Genomic DNA, 20,570 nt, shown 5'->3' with positions numbered 1-20,570 from the left:
CTTTCTTAATATCCCCACAGTTTATGATTCTCTTAATCTAGCCTTTTCTATAAAAACTTAAAAGGCAATTTTTAAATTTTATTTAGCAAGCACCAAGCTAAGTACTATACTTTGTGTAATGGAGTTGTATGTTGCAGTTGTAACTTTTGCTGTGGCAGAATTTGGAGATAGGGCCTTTAAAAAAAGGTGGTAATTAAGGTTAAATGACATCATAATGATGGGACCCTAATCCAACAAGAATGCTGTCCTTACAAGGAGGAAGAGACACCAGGAGCAGAAGCATGCCCAAATAAAAGGCCACGTGAGGACTCAGAGACAGTGGATATCTGCAAGCCAAGGAGAGAAAGGTCATCAGAAACCACCCCTGGAAGGAGAGACTTTCAGCCTTCAGAACCGTGAGAAAGTAAATTCCTATGATTGAAGTCACACAGTCTGTAGTATCTTGTTATGGTACCCCAACTGACTAATGCATTTTTTATTTAACCAAAGGAGCCCTTCCTTTCAGGAACTAATAGCTGATTATATCAATGATACTCAACAAAGTCATAATTCTTCTATTCTATTCTTCTTTATATTAGGAAGAAATTTGCATGTACAAACATTCCTCTTGAACTGAAAGTTTGTACTTGTTTTTAAGTGGTTGTGTGGGTGGGTACTTTTTTTTTTTTTTTTTTTTTTGCTTTCACTTTGTGTAAGGATTCAGCTTACCATGGCCGTAGTCATCTTGGAAGTAGCCACCATTTTGCTCTCTTCATGATACTAGAAGTTATTACATGCCCTTTGTGGTAAATAAAATCGTTAAGATAACCTACTACTCTCATCTAGCTCTTATCTGACATTTGAAATGTCTCTTGAAAAGTCTAGGTGCAGTTGGCCAGCCATGAGCAGTATTATTCTCCTATCTCTTGGTACAACCAGAAATCAAACTTCTGTCCATAAATCCCCCCAACAAATTACTTCTTTAAAAAATAATCCTGGACTAGTCCACTTCTTTATTCAATCTCGCTACATCTTCTGCCTTCAGTGTCTGGTTCTCATACTCCAAGTTTTCATGAAACACTTTGAAAGACAATATAAGAAGTGACAGAGGAAAATCAAAGGAAGTATCAACAGAGGAAGATAACCTAAAGAAGCCAGGGGATAAAGGAGAAGCAGAAGGCAGCTAAAAAAGAATGTTAGCAAGAAGCTGCAGATGATGAGGAGTAAAGAGATGAAAATATGTGTCCTGAGGCACCTCAGGTCTTACTTCTTATAGATTTTTGTCTCTGCCATGCCCTTCTCTAGTGGGATGCAAAGCAAGGGCCCAGCACCTGTTATATAGTCAGAGGAAACACACTTCAAAGACTTTCTAATAGAGCTCTCTCATTTTGATGATAAGCAAACTGTGACCACAGAATCTGGGCTTGGGACACAGGCAGGTCTGAGATGGAATCTTGCTTCCACTTTTGTTGACTAGGAAGGTTATTTAACTTCTCTGAGACTCAAATGACTCCTCAATGACAAAAACATAAGGATCTTATAACATCTTATTTTGAGAATTTAATGCAATTAAGTGTGCAAAGTATCCAATAGGTAGTTATGATAAATTATAATTCTTGTCCAAGGCCACTGAATTGTTTAGAGAAAATGTGGTTTACAGGAATGGTCTAAGTTTTAAAAGCTGAATTTTGAGAGAATGAAACATGACAATAATTCCTAGAAGGTTGATCCAAAACCATCTGGAAGGAGGGAACAATCTTCTCTTTGTTAATCGAGTTAGAGTATGTAAAGGCCTCCCTGAAGGAACCCTGAGGAAGGCAGAATTCTATTGGAGAGCAGGGAGGAATGTATTTCACAGAGCAGTCTACCTATACCCAAAAGAGGGGTGGTGCATGTTGGAGGGGGAGAAATGGGGCTCCGAGCTACACAGATTGAATAGTTAACACAGAGATGAGGACGGAGGGTTAGGGAACTGGGAAAAATCAAAGGTCACTTAAAATTCAATTTTAATAATTTCTGTAAAGGATCTGTACTTACTCTGAAAGGTGGGGGGTAGCTCTTGCTCTTATATAATCCCCACATCTTAAAGTTATTTGCCCCATGTAGTTATTTTAATCCATTTTGTGCTGTTTTGACAGAACACTTAAAATTGCGTAATTTATAACAAAAATGGATTGGCTTACAATTATAGAAGTTGATAAATTGAAGATTGAGAAGCTACATGTGGCAAGGGCCTTCTTGTTTTGTCCTGCCATGGTACAAGGCAAAGAGAAGAGAGAGAGCAACGGTGTGGTGCGGGAGGTGGCAGGGGTAGGAGGACATAAAATGGTCCTTTTAAAGGGAATCCAAGACAAAGATAATAAACTACATCCCATGACAACAGTATTAATCCTAAATATTTAAAGGTCCCACCTCTCCACAATTCTTCACTTTTGATTGAGTTTGCAACACAGGAACATCAAAAGAAACATTAAAACTAAAACAGTAGTAGTTAACAGAGTTCAAATCCAGGACTCAGAAAAGAAAGGGTGTATTGCTTATTTATGCATTCATTTAAAAAGCATTTATTAGTAAATTACTACATGTCAAAAACTAGTGCTAGGGCAAGAGGAACCAATTACATGGGAGAGACAGCCCTACCCTAAGGGACCTAACCCCCAGGCATGGAAGGCCAATACATGAAACCCTATCTCTGTTTCGATCCTCCAATATCCAAGATGTTTCTGGAAGGGGAATATTGATTAGAGTGTGCATTCATGTTTAAGCAAGTCAGAAATCTGCTCTTTTATGAAATAGTTGGAACCAGGCAATCCAAGATTAAAATAACAATTCTATTGTATGAGTCATCTGGGGTATATGAACCCCTCTATTTTGACATACCACAATTACTTGGAAATTAGCTTATACCACATTTTTAAGCAGCAGGTTGGATAAAGATTGAATGAAAGATACAATGTTCTTGACTGATGCCGTGGCTCAATAGGCTAATCCTCCGCCTGTGGCACCGGCACTCCGGGTTCTAGCCCTGGTCGGGGCACTGGGATTCTGTCTCGGTTGCCCCTGTACCAGTCCAGCTCTCTGCTGTGGCCCGGGAGTGCAGTGGAGGATGGCCCAAGTGCTTGGGTCCTGCACCTGCATTTTTAGACCAGGAGAAGCACCTGGCTCCTGGCTTCGGATAAGCGCAGTGCGCCGGCCGCAGCGGCCATTAGAGGGTGAACCAACGGTAAAGGAAGACCTTTCTCTCTGTTTCTCTCTTTCACTGTCCACTCTGCCTGTCAAAAAAAAGAAAGAAAGAAAGAAAGAAAGAAAGAAAGAAAGAAAGAAAGAAAGAAAGATACAATGTTCTCAATTTAAGCATACATTCAGAAATTATACATAGCACTCATGCTTACAACTCACTGATCACAATTTAATTATATGGACATGATGAACTACAAAGATGCTGAAAAGAATAGAACTTCTTTTAATTGAATAAGAGAAAAGCAAGGAGCAGTCCCTAGAATAGGGAGTTGGTGGTGCTGTGAACCTGCCTTTGGCTTTCTTTCCCACCTGGAGTCCCTTCCCTCCTCTTCCATTTCTCCACAACCCACTGGTTCACAATATTCTATCAGATTTCCTAAAGTGCTTTAAGGAAAACACAACATAACACAGAAAATATTTTTAAAAGTGAAAATCAAACCAATAAAATAAAATCCACCCAAGACTTCAAGCCCTTCCCAGATGCACTCCAACTGTTAGCCTTCTGCTGCCCCGTGGTGTACCTCCCTTACCAGACGCTACAGAGCATCCTCCTCCTGGTCTTTTAGAAGGCAAACTGGCTATCTCATTACCCTCTGGGCTTGTCATTTGCCTCCCACAGACACTGTCAAACAGGCTCTAACCCCAAAGTCCCAATTAATCAAGTCTGAATTATGGGAGATGATTTGGTTTGAATGTCTCCCCACCCAAGTTCATATATTGGAAGCTTCATCCTCAGTGCGATACTAGAATCAGAGGACTTGGCCTTTATGAAGGGCTCAATATCAATATCTCGAGAGTAGGCCGGTTATGAAAGTGAGTTTGGACCCCTCTTACTTCTTGCTCCTTGCCCTTCTACCACCTTCCAAGAAATGACGAAGCAGGCAGGCCCTCACCTGACACTGTTGTCTTGATCTGGGGCTTCGCAGCCTCCAGAATAGTGGAAAATAAAATTCTCCTCTTTATAAATCCAATCTGAGACCTTCTATTATAGCGACACAAAATAGACTAAGACAGAAGCCATAAATGGCAGCAGGACTTAAAACAGGACTATGAGTGAACTTTGGCATATACTTGGAGGTGTCTCTGACAAAGTGAGTTAATGTTTCTTCAAGTGTCCACTGGCTCACATCTCTCTCTCTCTCTCTCCTTTTCTCCTCTCTCCCCTCCCCCTTCCTCCTCACCCTCTATACTCTACCTCCCATTCACACACACTCACATACATGCCTTCCAAGGGAAAACTTGAAATCCTACAGAACAAAGACCCTAAGCCAGAGGTCACACAGTGAGCAGTGAGCTCTTCTTGAAGGAGCACACAGGGGTTAAGCGGGCTGGGTCATGTGATGTTCCCTTTCTTAGCGAGGCTGCCAACATTCAGCTCCAGTGTATTTTGATCATGTGGGCCCACTGTTATAAATTTCAATTTTTTATTAATTTGGTACCAAATTTTAAAAGTGCCCACTGCACATCAGATCACATTGGCTGTACCTAGCCTGAATTGAACCCATGAGCCTCCAGTTTGAAATGTGTCTGTTCAGCACTGGTGGAGAGGAATGTTCCCTTAACTGGGCTTCATAGTACTGAAGAGCAGCATCCTTTCTGCATGCAGCATTATCTTCCAGAGAAATGGCAGTTCTTTTCCTCATTTTGATAGTTTTTCCCCTCATTTCCCTCCTTCCAAATCGGTCCTACCTGAGTTAAAAATCAGCAGTAGGATAGGGATCCCTTTCCAGCTATTTGCCTATATGACTGTTCCATCAACCACAAAGCACACAGCAAAGGCTGTGGACTCACGATCTGAAAAAGCCTGATCAAATTCTTGTGCAAGATGTCACCCTTCTCAGTCCCTCTCTAGGGAGAAGTCAGCCCTGTTTTGCTCACCAGACCAGATAATTAGCACAGTGCCAACTGTCAGATGAGACAGCACAGTGTCCCCACAATCCTGTCCTGACCCCAGAAGCACTCTGTCTCCTCTGTGCCTGACCTGGCTTTGAGACCCATGTGTCTGGGTACGTCCTAGAAACCATGACACCCTGTTCTGAGTTTGACTTTATCATAACAATTGAGGGAGGGAGTGACACAAACAAAAATGAGTCTGGAAACTGTTGAAGTTGGTCTGGTGAGGGAGAGAAACTGCAGTCAGGAGGTCTTTTGGATGCATAAAACAGGAAAGCTGTCAAGACACAGAAGGAAGTACATGGCAAAAGAGAAGGAAAAAAAAAAACAGGGCAGAAGCAAGAGACAATGTGAATTTACAACTTTTGCAGTTGTTTTTAAAAGGAGACCAAAGGTTCAAGTCCGATGACAATGGCAACAATTGTCATAGAAACAAACCAAATTATTAATAATCTGTGTCTTTATTGAAATTTACTATTAGTTTGACTTTTCTTAAAAATAGTAGTACTTTCACTTGGTACTAAAATGTTTTCAATTGACCTGGAATTTTTGTTCCTTTGGATTCCAAAAACTTGGTAAGCACTCTCTCATTGGTCCTCCCAAAAGTTTGTGAGGTGATGGTGATTTGCCAGACCAAATATGCAGAAGATGTCTTTTTAAATTTTTATTATTATAATTATTGAGCATCTCTCACATTCTCACCAAGATCTCTCAGACGCTCAATGGCAATTAGTAGGGATCAGACTTGGCATGTACTGTGTCCTCAATTATTATCAATAGATTCTAATTGAGAACATGTGTTCATTTCAGCTGGGGTTATTGTCTGGCTGATCACAATGGAAAATCTGAAAGACAGCATCTGGCAGAGCTATTTTCTGACATCTACCTCTCAGTCCCACTTTCCTTCCTAACTGCTCTCATTTAGTTAGAGACCCACAGAGATAGCGGTAGGCCAGCACCAGTTCAAATGTCCCTGTGGGCTTCATCAATGCCATATTCACATTGTTAGCCAAGAACAATATAGTTTCTTAAAGTAGGTGATACCTCTATCTAAAGCTTTATGATGAATTCTTTCCAAAACCAGTGGCATAAGTCATTCACAGGCAGTTTGGACAGAGCTTGGGACATATGGCACATATCTGCTGCATACAGCACTTGCTGGTGTGGCTTGGCTAGGGCTACAAATTCCACTTCCAAAGTAACTCTGTCACATGGCTGGCAAGTAGGTTCTGGCCCTCAGATGGGTGATCAGCTGGATCTGTCAGCCAAGGGCCTTGGTTTGTCCTCTGATCAGTCTCTTTCTGAGTAGTTGGCTTGAGCTTCCTTACAGCAGGGTCACTTGATTCCAAAAGGAAGAAAGCGTAAGCCACAAGTGTTTTGAGACTTATGTCTGTGAGTTTCCATAGAATTTCTTCCTGCAGTATTTTTTGGTCAAAGGACTCATGGAGCCTGCCCATATTCAAAGGAATAGGATGTAGACTACATTTTCCCATGTGAGGAGTGTCAAAGAATATATGGTCAAATTTAATCTAGAGTGTCACAGATCAAGTTGCAGGTTTTGAATGAAGGTTGATTTCATTTGACATTTTTGAGTTCAAGAGTGAAAAATTGTATGAGTACTGAATATTTTTGGATTTTATATGTATTTTAAAAATATTTCTTAATTTCCATATAACCTTTCCACATAGTGATTCAATCATTTCCCTCTAATCCTTCTCCCCTCAGTGCCATCCTCGTTTAGTTCCGGTTTATTAGGAGTGCTGTCTTCCCTCCTGTAACGTGTCTGCCAATGCTTCTAGAGAGTTGTTTTTAGCTCCAAAACTAGAGAAAGCACCCTTTTTGAGTCCTCCATAGGTTTTAAATGCTGCATGCCACAAATATTATCACAGCACTGGTTGCTTATCTGACTTCTCCTCCAGTACGCAGAGTCCCTGAGGGCTGGAAACCTAACTACTTCATTTGGTATTCCCCTGCATGGAAGATAGTCAATATATATTTGTTGATTCACATATTGCACTAAACTTTTGCATTCTTGGAATGATCTGCAATTTTATCATTGACTTTCTCATGTTATTTGATCTCTTAACTGGAGGGAATGGGATTTCTGTGGCATTAAAGCTGAGAGGATGAAAGAAAGTGTTGCTAAAGTCCTGTGAGAGGTGGTGATGAAACAAGCCAGATTGTGTTAATGATGATTCTTTCTATGATGATTGTGTTAAGACTATATTTAGCAGGATATTTCTCCATGGTTCTCTATGTAAAAAGAAGCTGTACAAAGCAGCGGGGACATTAACCATGCCTCATTCATCTCCATTGGCCCCTTGGACATTTTGAAGCATGATATTTAAGCCACACTCCAAATTGATAACAGGTGTCTGATTCCAAACAAATATCACCAATCTTTCTCTTAATGCATTGTAGCAGAACATGATAGAACATTTGGAGTGCAGTAGTGCACATTTAAAAAGCGAATGAACGGAAGATTTGGTAACACCATCTTATCAATTGAATTTAAAATGGATATTAATCTTGCTTCTTAGGCAGAAGAACAGATGAACCAATGAAATCTGATTAGGAGCAGTGGGTGAGGTTTTCTGTCTTCTATTTTAGACAAGGAGGAGACATTGATCACTCTGAGAGAGAACACTGTTCATCACAAAGGAAATTTGTTTGGGAGACTGAGCCCTTTAGTGGGTGACATTACTAGGGCTTATATTTCTATTTCATTTAACATCAAAACAGACACTGAAATATAAAGACACTACACACTGTGCTGCCTTGTATAGAGGTTACAAGGGATGCTACACAACAAAGGAGATGTGGTCAATGAGTGGATAAGGGAGGAAGGGTGAAGAAGTAAGGTTGAGAAGGGCAAAGCAGGTGGCACACGGGTCTATAAACAGGAACCTGGAAGCTATCCTTCCTAGCCCTAAGTCCTCCTATGAGTTATTTAAAATCTCTCAGCCTCAATGTCTGCATCTGTAAAATGGCATTGTGTACAATGGTATCTACCTCCAGAAGATTATGGCAAAGATCATGGTAATATGAATATGAAGCTATAGACTCCATGATCATGGGGGATGAGTCTATTTCTCCTCTCCAACTGCTGTGGCATGGAGCAAAATGCCAGCTTTCTGTGATTATGTGGCAGTTGCAAGTTGAATAAAAGTGCGTAGGCACAGCATTCAGCATATATTAGGCATTCAGTAAATGTTCACCTTCAAGATGTAGAATGGTATTGTGGTGATTGTGATAAAATCAGAAATAAGTAGCAGCAGCTGTATTTAGTAAGCAGTGATACTAATAGTGGAACTGATCATACGTACCTGGGTGCACAGAAAATAAACAGATGAATGGAAAAAGATAAAACTAAGAGACTTGGTTTGCTATGTAGTGGGAGGCCTAAAACAGATGAGTGTGGACTTGGTACATCATTTAGAGATGAGGTTGGTCTTGAAAGCTTTTGAATAGGGTGGTGATTTATGATAGCTGAGGGTAAAATGGACCAGGGAGTCGAAATGTCTTAAGAAATCCTTGATGTGAGTTTATTCTAGAGGCGCAGATAGGAGTTTGTGCTGAGCTATCCTAGAGTTAGCAGAGAGTGAAGGCAGACATGTGAATGAGGAGCTCAGAGGCAGAATTGACAAAACTTGATCATATATGGGAATGAAGCAAGTTTAACCACCTCATGATCAAATGGGAGAAGGAAGAGCAAAATGATTCTGTAAGTGAGAGACTGGAGAGTAACACTGATGGGACTGGAAATGGAGATGTCAGGTTTTGCAGAGAAGATGATCAGCTTGGTTCTTCGTATCTTTGTATTTGTGCTGCTTGTAGGACATCCAGTAAGACACAGGCCATGAGCAAGTGAAACAACAAGTCTGGATTTTGAAGGAAAGTTAGAGTCACAGGTTTGAAGCACTGTTTCTGAAGACAAAAGATTCGAAGCTTGCAGAGCATATCACATTGTGAAGGGAAAGGCCAGGAGGTAAAGAGGATCAGGGGTAGGAGTTTATAGAAGAGTCTTCCCGTGGCTGCGGAAGGAACAGCTGTCTTGTGATGCAGAAGAGGGGGAAGAATGAATCAAGTTTGTACCACCTCATTTTGAGACCATGCCTAGCCACTTTGGAAGACTGAGAACTACAGGTTGTGTCCTGCATTAGAAAGGATGGTGACACACAGTAATCTATCTCCAAAAACAAATGTCATTACAATTCTGCCACAGTCTTGGTGGCCATGCTTCTAAACTCCTTTGGGAAGCACAGCTTTCCCCATCCCCGCAGCAGAGAGCTCAATGTAAGTAGCTGTTAGAATACATTGAGTTGCAAGCAAAAGAATATGGTTTATTGTAGAATAACCCACAAACATAACAGGAAACCCAAATGTGTAGCTCAATAATGTTAGCAATGACATTTTATCTTTTTTCTATCTTCAACATGTCAACTATGCTTTTGGGGGGCTCAAAAAAATGACTTCTATACTTTCAAGAATTCCATCCTTGATCAGGAAAGAAGAGCAAAAGAGATTCTCTCCTTAGGCCAAACAAGCATTTATCAGTAAGAAAAATCAAGAGTTTCCTTTCCAGGTCATTGCCCAGGTCTACTTCATATGTCAACCACTACCCCAATTTCTAGAAAGTGCAAAAGTACAACCATAGTTGACTGAAAGCCAGAGCCACCACAGTTGACCCTGGACCCAAGCACACTGCTGTCCAAACAGGCTCTGAGCTCAGTTGATAAAGAAAAAATGGAGCACATGTTGAATAGACAACCAGCAGTGTACACCAAGGAGGGTATGAAGTTAGAATTTTCTGTATGTTGATGGGGGAAAAGTTGTCTGTGTGTTGAGGTAAATACTCATTCAACTAAAAGATATGGGCATAAAAATATACAAGGGCCTTATCAAAGGAATCAATATTGTCCTCAGTTTGCAAGGGCAACTTGGATATACCTAAGGGGGAAAATCAATGGTCTGTCTCTTATCAGCATTTTTCATTCTGTTTAACTAACAGAAAAGTTCTATTCTCTCAGGCTCCTTTCAAGTACTTAGGTTTGGATTACATTTACTCTGTCCCAGCTAACTCCATGGTGGAGCTTGGATAAACCTAGCAGAACACTGTTACTTTATCAGTTCTACCCTATCAACCACATGTGAGTTTCCCCACTCCGGTAACAGAACTTCCAAGGGTAGGGTATAAATGAATCTATCCTGACTCTTTCCTCAAAGAATCACAGAAGCATCACTCCCATTTGTATGTTACAATTGCTCCATCCTACACTACTCTACTTCATTCTAATACTAGAAACAACAAGTCTTGGTACTTTCACATGGTTTTTAAATAAGTTTAGGCAATATGTCTAAATCATCTTTTTTATTGTTTCAACCATCATAAGAAATGACAAAGCGTCATTATGGTTGATCCCTGGATAAAGTGCAGTTGTTTGATTGGAATCTAGAACTTACCATTGCCATAGGAAGCGTTGCTAAGAAATATGGAGCTATCCTGGATGCTTTGTCCTCAATTACAAGTTATAAGGCAACAAAGCAAAAAGAAATGCATTTCCACAGTTTCATTCCATGTTATATCTGAGTAATCACTTATACCTTTTAGTAGTGAGAATTAGGTTAAAATCTAAGTAACTAAAAAAGTAGAAATTCACTGTTATTAGTCATTAACACATTACTACAAATCAGTTTGTAAAATTAGCAAGTCAGTTATTTAGTTAGTGTAGAGAAACAGAGGCTAAGGAAAAACAAAAAGCCTATTCAAGTTGTTTTACTGTTGAGCCTGATGATGGTCTTAGAATACAGAACGCTGGTCTAAAGTCCAATGAACACTACCCTCCTTTGCTAGATGCTATCATTGGTTTGTGTGGATTCTCCAAAGATCCATGTGTTAGAATCTTGGTCCCCAGTGTGGGACTATTAAGGGGTTGGGAAAGCTTTAAGGAATGGAGCTTAGTGCAAGTTATTTAGGTATAGTCCCCTGGAGATGATCCCCTCAGCAAGAATTGATATTGGTATTGCAAAGCAAGTTGGTTGTGCTCTCAAGAGTATTAAACAGCAAGCCTGACCCCTAAATGTCTCCGACTTCCTGCATGACTATATGATCCCTCTTTCTTTCATTCTTGCTATCATGCCATCCACCAGAGCGCCTCACCAGATGCCAAACAAATCACTTTGTTCAATCTTGGATTTCAATCTCCAAAACTGTAAGGTAATGAGCCTCTTTTCCTTACATTATCCAGACTCAGGTGTTTTGTTACAGCAACAAGACATTGACTGAGGCATTGTACATCCTCTTTGGGATTAAAGGCCTCTGTGCTCATCTCCCCACACTCAATTCAAAATACGTCTTCTGCAATCTAAGAGGTATTATTTACATCTACTTTTCATGATGATTATCTGTTTATATACATTATTATCTGTAGATAGTGTTTGTATATATGCATTATGTACCCCATGAGAATAAGAACCATAAACAAAAGTCATGCAGTTCATTTTTATAATTTATTTTCAGGAGGGTCTTCTTTCTCATGGTGTCATATGTGGTCCCTTCCTATATGTATGTTAGAATATATTTATAAATTGATGAGATGTGTTATAATAAAAAAACTCTTCCTGCCTGATAATTTTAATTATCTGTGTCTTATTCCTTCTATTTCTTTAGCAACAAACTTAAGGTCACACGGAAATGATGGTTTAAATTGTGGGACATAGTAAACAGAAAGAATACAAAATTTCTTTTCTACGCATTTCAAACTGTGATGTATGAACACACACATGCACATGCACACACACATATTATGGAATGAGAAAACATGAAAATGATCTTGGCTTCCTTTTCCTCATTCTTGAAATAGGGTCGTAGGGTAAGAATTCCTAAAGTGCATCTCCACACACACCTCAGACTCAGAGTATAGACTCTGTGTGGCTTTCAGGAAAACATGAGCTGCTCCCACCAGTGGTTAGAAAGGCTGGACTTGTCCTTTCCTTCTGTCACACAGTCTGCTGCTACGGCAAAGTGAAAAATGCTAAAATTCAAGAGGAGGACCCTACTGTCGAGGGATAAAATAATTTCTCAGACTCATTCTGAGGTAAAATTTTCCAACTTTTTTGGATCAAGATTTTAATTTCAGTTATTACTCAAAAGTTCTGAAGCATGATTCACCCTGGATAGCACTCATTTTGTGATTACAGTTCATACATAGGGCTCTGTTTTTTAATTCAGTCTCTGTCTCTCAGCTCTGTACTTCCAGGCAAACGGCAAACCTCATTCCAAAGGTATAAATGCTCCTCTAGGCCTTAATCCCTTCTGTGTAATGGGGCATTTGTTTCTCTTCAGTGAACAGTAAACCTGTAATTCCCTTTAATCCTAAGTGAGGTTTAAAGAGTAGGGATTTCAGTTATTCACTCTCCCACCTATCTGCTATGGGATTTTCGTAGTCACATAAGACCCTCCAGAATTTTTACAAATCCCAGAATATGTATCTAGTTACTCCCCACAATGATGTGACAAATGGAGTTCAGAGTCTGGGTCAACTCCATCATCTATCAGCTTCTGAAAGGAGGTTAGATTCACCTGGAAGGTGTGATTGGGTGATACCTGATCATGCTCAACCCAATTCTAAAACATTTATGGTTAGAATTGATAAAGAAATTATATATGCAGTGAAATATATAAAGACGGATATGGCTATAGTTAGTATACATAGGGAGAAAAGCTTTTTCTGGTAAAATGCTTTCCTCTAATCTAAGCTGACAAAGAAGTCCCAATATAAGGAAACATGATAATCATTTAGCAGATGACAAGTGTGTTTTTTATAGAGAGCATCCATAGTGGGGAAATAAGAACAGCAAAAGAAGAAAAAAAAAAAACAGTGCTTAAAAATGTCCTTTGCTGGCCGGCGCCGCGGCTCACTAGGCTAATCCTCCGCCTTGTGGCGCCTGCACACCGGGTTCTAGCCCCGGTCGGGGCGCCGGATTCTGTCCCAGTTACCCCTCTTCCAGTCCAGCTCTCTGCTGTGGCCCGGGAGTGCAGTGGAGGATGGCCCAAGTGCTTGGGCCCTGCACCCCATGGGAGACCAGGATAAGTACCTGGCTCATTGGATCAGCACCGCGCCGGCCGCGCCGGCCTTTGGAGAGTGAACCAACTGCAAAGGAAGACCTTTCTCTCTGTCTCTCTCTCTCTCTCTCTCTCTCTCTCTCTCTCACTGTTCACTCTGCCTGTCAAAAAAAAAAAAAATGTCCTTTGCCCTTGGCAAACTTTATAAGCAAAATGTCACTCAGTTTTTAAATAACATTTCTAGACCAAACACATTTTTTACAAGTCTATTCCAAGCATGAATTAACTCAGAGCTGAAAAATTTTAAATCCTAAAACCATGCAAAATTTCCACTCCTTTGGGGGCCACGAGGCTTAGATATTTGGAAACCATGTGTTTTCCTTATCTAGTCAATCAAATAAAGACCTTTGTGAGACTTCTGATTTGATCCCTGCACAAATTTACTTTTCTGATTATGATGCTTGAGTATTTGAATGATGTGTGAAATTTCTTCCCTGGTGACTTCATGTTATAGCTCTCAAGTAATGCTTCCACTAAATTCTTCAATGAAAAGAATGCTTCATTTTAATTTAAATGTTATTCTATGAGAGTGTTTCATTTAAAAAAATGTTCCAAAATAATTAATAATGCCAGTGAGATATTAAGATGAAAATGTATTTCCTCAATAATAAAATAATCTATTTTTATTTTATAGATATGAATGAAATACTCATTGCTTATAGGTACTAAGATTTAATTATAGTGAAGCACAGCTCAGGGGAGAAAATGGGGTTATTGTAACTGTAGGAGAAGACAGAGTTTGCTTTTCAATTTCCTGCTCTAACTGTTGATTGATTTCTCTTGGTACACTACTAGACATGCAAGAGATTCCTACTTGGGTATGAGTTAATATCATCACCTTGAATGTACTTCTGTCAGTGTTTTCACAAAATCTTTTTTTTAATAGAAATTGTCTGAAATTTCTAAGCATCTTTACTTACTACACATGAAGACAAGAGGGGAAGAGGACGTGAAGATACATAGATGAATAGACAGGTGGGTGAGGAGCTAGGTGGTATGATTTTAATAGCTGTTGTCTCAACAGTGGTTTTCTTCTTCATATTACTTGTTGAAGTCTGTACATAGCGTACAGATTAATCTTATGGGTATAAAGTTAATTGAAATGGACCTTTTAAAAAATAAGAATGGGAATAGGAGAGTGAGGAGGAAGAAGGATGGGAGCATAGACATGAGGAAGGGTGGAGTGGAAATTATCACTATGTTCCTGAATCTGTACTATTAAATTTGTATACCTTAAATAAACTTTTTTCAAAAGTTCATGAAAACAAAGAAGAAACTCAAAGAGGAAAAAAAGAGTAAGTTGTGCTTGAATAGAGCCAAGATAGCAGTTAGGAAGTAAAACAAGCAAAGAGATCATTTCTGGCTCAAGATGAGTATCGGGATTCTTTGATTTAATCACTCTGTTCTTAAATCTCTGTGAGTGAGATCCCAGTGGAACGAACAGGTCATCAAAGAAGGAGGTAACTTTCTCTGAAGGGAGGAGAGATCTTCCACTTTGATTATGGCCTTGTCTAAATAAGGTCGGAGTCTATGAACTCAAGAGGCTTCCATAGCCTTGGCAGCTCATGACAAGAGCCTCAAGTGATCACTGACATCATAAATAAGAATGTCAATTATTAAATCAACAACAGGAGTCAATGTGCACTTACTCACCAAGTAGGATCTCTGTCCTTAACGTGTTATACTATGCAAATTAACGGTAAAACTAATACTCAAACAGTACTTTACACTTTGTGTTTCTGTGTGGGTGCAAACTGTTGAAATATTTACTTAGTATATACTAAGTTGGTCTTCTGTATATACAGATAATTAAAAATGAATCTTCATGAAGAATGGGATGGGAGAGGGAGTAGGAAATGGGTGGTTATGGGGGGGGACCGCTATAATCCAAAAGTTATACTTTCAAAAATTCATATTTATTTATTTTTTTAATTTTTATTTAATGAATATAAATTTCCAAAGTACAGCTTATGGATTACAATGACTCCCCCCCCATAACTTCCCTCCCACCCGCAACCCTCCCCTTTCCCACTCCCTCTCCCCTTCCATTCACATCAAGATTCATTTTCAATTCTCTTTATATACAGAAGATCAGTTTAGCATATATTAAGTAAAGATTTCAACAGTTTGCTCCCACACAGAAACATAAAGTGAAAAATACTGTTTGAGTACTAGTTATAGCATTAAATCACAAGGTACAGCGCATTAAGGACAGAGATCCTACATGAGGAGTAAGTGCACAGTGACTCCTGTTGTTGACTTAACAAATTGACACTCTTGTTTATGGCATCAGTAATCACCCTAGGCTCTTGTCATGAGTTGACAAGGCTATGGAAGCCTTTTGAGTTCACTGACTCTGATCATATTTAGACAACATCGTAGTCAAAGTGGAAGTTCTCTCCTCCCTTCAGAGAAAGGTACCTCCTTCTTTGATGACCTGTTCTTTCCACTGGAATCTTACTCGCGGAGATCTTTCATTAAATAAAAGTTTTAAAAAACTGCCAATAGAGAAGTAGCCAAAATAATAAGGTATGCAGGAAATGCAAGTGGATCCAGGAAACAATGGGAAAGTACCCTGTTTGCTTAGAGACATTGGGGATTTTTGCAAGATGTGGTGTAGGAAAGACAGAAATAAGAGAAGAACCAACATGCTGGTGAATTGATGCTTACAAAGAAAACAACTGCTGAGAATAACAAAGTGACTCTTGACCAAACAATCATAAGCACTTTGAATTGGAACAAAATGATTTGTATAAAAGAATGAACAAAATAATATGTATTGGCACATTTGGATCCAAAACAAATCACTAAGAAAAGTGTTGGATACTGAATCTCACTAGGAAATACAATAATAATAATAACAAAATCAAAAGCAGCTAGTACTTAAAACAGTACTGTGGACAAGTTGAGTGTTGTATAGATATTAATAATTTATCACAACACATCTGTCAAGGAGATGCTTTGTTATGCAACTTTAAGGATTTGGAGAAACTGAGTCAAAGAGAGGTTAACTTATCATGACAAATTCTCAGAAGGTGATATTATCATCTTGTATACAAATAGACTCAACTGAAACTACCAAGGACTTGGCTCTAACTGTATATAAGCTATTTAGTTGATTTTCTGTAATAAGCACAATGTTAGAAAATAGAGAAAAGAGTCCCTGTATGATAACAATTGGCACATAAATACATAAAAATAAACTTAGTGAGAATATACAGAATTAAAAATGAAACTACAATTTTATCAAAGAACATAAAGAATGTTATGAATAATTGGAAAGAAATAACACCCACTTAATGAAAATATTTGATTTTATAATGTTGTCTGTTCTTCTTGTTTGTCCACTATTAATTGTACCACTCATGATAATCTGAATTTGGTTTTGAGAGGAAAGATAGTATTTAATGTAAGTATTTAATTTTATTTTTAATTACAAAAATAATAAACAATGATATAACCCACTGCTAATAATTCATGCCTTATAAGAATTCACCTTACTCTTGATATCACAGGCATCTGAGGTGGAGAGACTGAAAACATGAGCTCCTGGAATCCCAGAAATGGCAGGAAAGGACTTGAGGATTTCTAACCTATAGGTCCTGGATAATTACACAGCTCATCAATGCCACATAACTCAAACTGAGTTTTAGAGTCATATTCGTTTTTAATTTGGTGTGTACTTTTCTTTGTACACAGAATATCCAAAGGTAGAGCAAATGGCTGCTGGGTAAAGAACTCCGGTGATCATCTGTGCACAGAGATGCACATGTGAACACTATTCACACACAAACTCACTTTCAGAAGTTATTGAAGCCAGGTGAGAGACCATAGTGCCTGGTTTTAGTACAAGCATAAGAACAGATGCCTTGAATGAAGGAAGGAGTTCTGTGCCATGCCTCCCTCAGCTCCAAGTAGCATTGTATGGAGAGAAATGACCTCACCTCCAACTTGGGATAGGAAATATGGGTTAAGTCCAGATCATCGACTTGAAATCCAGTACCAGGCCCACACAGACTGAGTTTTTGCATTATTTTGAGCAGAAGGCTTAAAAGGAACTACCACCTCCCACCCCACCACCATTGTCACTATCAAACTCCAGCAGAAAGCAGGGCAAGACTAGCCACTGGAACGTAGGCCAAAAAAGGCAAGTTAGGCTCTTGCCTTGGTGTTCAGAGTCAAAACCCTGCTGGGAGACCTAGAAACTCAAATACACAAAGACCTCTACTCCCAGGTCAATGCTCAGAGGTAGAGTTTTGGGGTTGCCCTAGCATCAGGCAGAGATGGAATTACCTTATCATTTAAGGCCACCAGCCTCATGTGTCCTGTCACGCACCTCTAAGATTATGCAGGGCTTGGTGACTGTGGGACCTACATGGAACCCAGCTAAGTGCCAGCTTGGGTGATAAAGGGGCTGCCTTTATTACCTCTACACCAGCCTTGGGCAGACAGCCACGAACCACAGGGAAGTGCAGGTAAAATGCAACATCAGAAGGAAAGATCTTAATGTCCTGTCTATAGGCCAGTATCTGGAAGTGGAAGGTCTGGATCTGCTCTGATGCCAAGTGTAGCTCTGACCCTTGTTTGTCACATTTGTGTTTCAGCCAACCTGACTCATGGCTAATTGCAGTAGCCTCCAGCTGTGAGTGTACATCTGCAGTAGACAGACCGCAGTATTATGGTCTTAGAACGTACCTTTCTGCTGCACTATTCTCGGTGGTCTACGGGCTCTGGGTGTGACCTAGCATTGCAACATTGGTTGTCACAACACTGGATATCTTAGTCCACAGCACTAGACTCAGGGGAGACTTGGAAAGATAGACTACCCTTTTTTGACAACTCCCTGGTTCATTCTGAGCAGCATACCAGCTGCTGATTAAGAACAAATATGAACCCCATAGTGACAATAGTGACAGTGCAATTGGCAGCACTCGTAACAAATCTCAACTTAGGGCACCACGTAGTTCTGAAGTGACAGAAGTGTCTATAGGCTCAGAGAAAACAGAAGACTTTTTAGAGCTTCTTAAGGGCAGCCACAAACAAAGTCACATTGGGAAGACTGGGGAAGATAACCAATCTTATCACTGTGCAGATGCAGTCACACACTAATAACCATCAAAAACTCTCAGGGAGCCATGACTTCACCTAATGAACAACATAAGGTATCAGAAATCGGTCACCTAGAATCTATTGTCAAATGTTCAAATGAACAATTTAAACAACCTGTAAAAGGAAACTCAGTGAACTTGAAGCAAATACAGAAAAGCAATTTAATACTCGGAAAGACTCGACCAAGAGATAGAAATAATTTTTAAAAGTTAAATAGTAACCCTTCAACTGAAAAGTGTACTGTGTGAAATTTGAGCTGCAGTAGGAGATATCAGTACCAGAACAGATAAAACCGAAGAAGGAATCAGAGCTTGAAGACAGGCTGTTTGAGAATACATACAAGAGAAAAGGGAAAATAGAATCAAGAGGAAAGAAGGACTCTCACAAAAACTTGTGGAAAACACAAATTAAAGTAAATATCTGAGTAATTTTGGATCTAGAGAGTTTGAGAATGCCAAAAGGGTAGAAAGCATGTTCAAACCTGTAATAATAGAAAGCTTCTCAATCCCAGAGAAAGATAAACGTATGAGGTACAGAAAGGTCAGTCATCAGTCTAAAACCTATGATAATAAACTGTCCAATTTTAAAGACAAAGTGAAGATTCTAAAAGCTGTTAGGAAAAAAATAACACACCATTGGGTCCCAGTTCAGCTGACCGATGACTTTTCATAAGAAACATTGTGGCAAGGAAGAGTAGGATGAGACTTTAAAGACACTGAAGGAAAAAATACCAAGCCAGGAATATTGTACCCAGTAAAACTGTCCTTCAGATGTGAAGAATGTCTTAAAAGACATTCCCAGACAAACATAAGCTGAGAGAATGTACCACCACCAGACCAATCTTCAAAAATTTCCGAAGGGGAATGTTCAAACTGAAAGGGATGCGAACAAGCAAGAACATATCAGAAAGGTGAAAACTCACTGTTAACCGTAGCTGTGCTGATAAAATATTTAAATGTAGTAAACATGGTGAATAGACCATTTATATCTTTAGTATAAATACTAAGAAGCAAAATTATTGACATAGTAACTACATGACTATTACGAGACAGGCATTAAAGAAAGATGCAAATGAGACATCAAAAGTCAAAATGTGAGGAAGAAAAAATGGTAAGTCTAGAATTATTTGCATTTCTTATCTCTCTTTATTTTTCTATCTTTATAATCAATATAATCAACATCAATTTGCTATGATTTCAAAATAGTTTGATAGCCAAAATATTTTTTTCAAACGTCATGGTGAGTACAAAGAAAGTCTGTAACAGTGATACCAAAAATAATAGGAAAGAAATTGAAGCAAACTGCAAAAACCACTTAGCCACAAAGAAACATTGTAAGGGAGGAGAAAGCAAGAAAAGAACAACAATAAAATTAAAAACCAAATATCAAAGGGGCAGTACTAAGACTACTTATTAATAATTATGGTAAATGTAAACAGATTAGATTTTCTAACAAAATGATATGGAGTGACCCATAGGAGGAACAACAGACTTAACAATACGCTGCTTGAAAGAAACTCACTTCACCTACAGAAACACACATGACTTAAAGTGAAAGGACTGAACAATATATTTCATGCAAAAGGAACACAAAATAAAGCAGAAGTAGCCCTACATAGATCAGATAAAATAGATTTTAAAAGGCCATTATATAATGATAAAGCATTCAATCCAGTAAGAGGAAATAATAACTATAAATATATATGAGCCCAGTATAGGAGCAGCCACATATACAAAGCAAATATTTTGAAAACAAATATTAAAACATAAAGGGAGAGAGAGCAAAATATGATAATTACAGAGGACTTCAATAATCCATTTTAGGAAGAGATAGAACATTCAAACAGAAAATCAACCAATAATTGAGAGAGTTAAGTTGCATTCCAGATCACTTGGAAGCACAGATACAGCCTGCAGAAAGCCCATACAACATTTTCTAGGACAGACTGTCAGGGAGGTGATAAAACTAGTCTTATCAACTAAAAATCATATCAGGATTAAGAGTCAAAGGGGTCACATAAACAAGACTAGTGTCTGCTAATACTGACTGATAGAATTAAAAAGGAGAGAACGATCCAACATGGGAAGTGAGATACACAGCAGACCCATAGAATGGCGGATGTCCTAAACAGCGCTCAGGCCTCAGAATAAGCCCTTAAGGCATTCGGATCTGGCTGAAGAGCCCATGAGAGTATTTTAGGTATGGAAAGCCAAGACACTCTGGC

General features: G+C 39.1%; 1 long non-coding RNA gene across 2 annotated transcripts in view; it reads left to right on the top strand.

Annotated features, from left to right (window-relative positions):
- The first annotated feature begins 240 nt into the window (after window positions 1-240).
- LOC103352083 (uncharacterized) overlaps window positions 241-20,570 on the top strand; it is a 30,546-nt gene continuing 10,216 nt past the window's right edge. The window contains exons 1-3 of one of the 2 annotated variants that reach the window (XR_011378656.1): window positions 241-403; window positions 11,361-11,484; window positions 14,124-14,212. This is a non-coding gene — a long non-coding RNA (uncharacterized lncRNA). The remainder of the gene's footprint in view (window positions 404-11,360; window positions 11,485-14,123; window positions 14,213-20,570) is intronic. The other variant, XR_007913726.2, reaches the window with a different exon arrangement.

Source organism: Oryctolagus cuniculus, chromosome 9 (assembly GCF_964237555.1).
Source record: "Oryctolagus cuniculus chromosome 9, mOryCun1.1, whole genome shotgun sequence".
Taxonomy (NCBI): Eukaryota; Metazoa; Chordata; class Mammalia; order Lagomorpha; family Leporidae; genus Oryctolagus; species Oryctolagus cuniculus.
The sequence above is the reverse complement of the archived record's forward strand: the minus strand, read 5'-3'. Positions and strand labels throughout refer to the sequence as shown.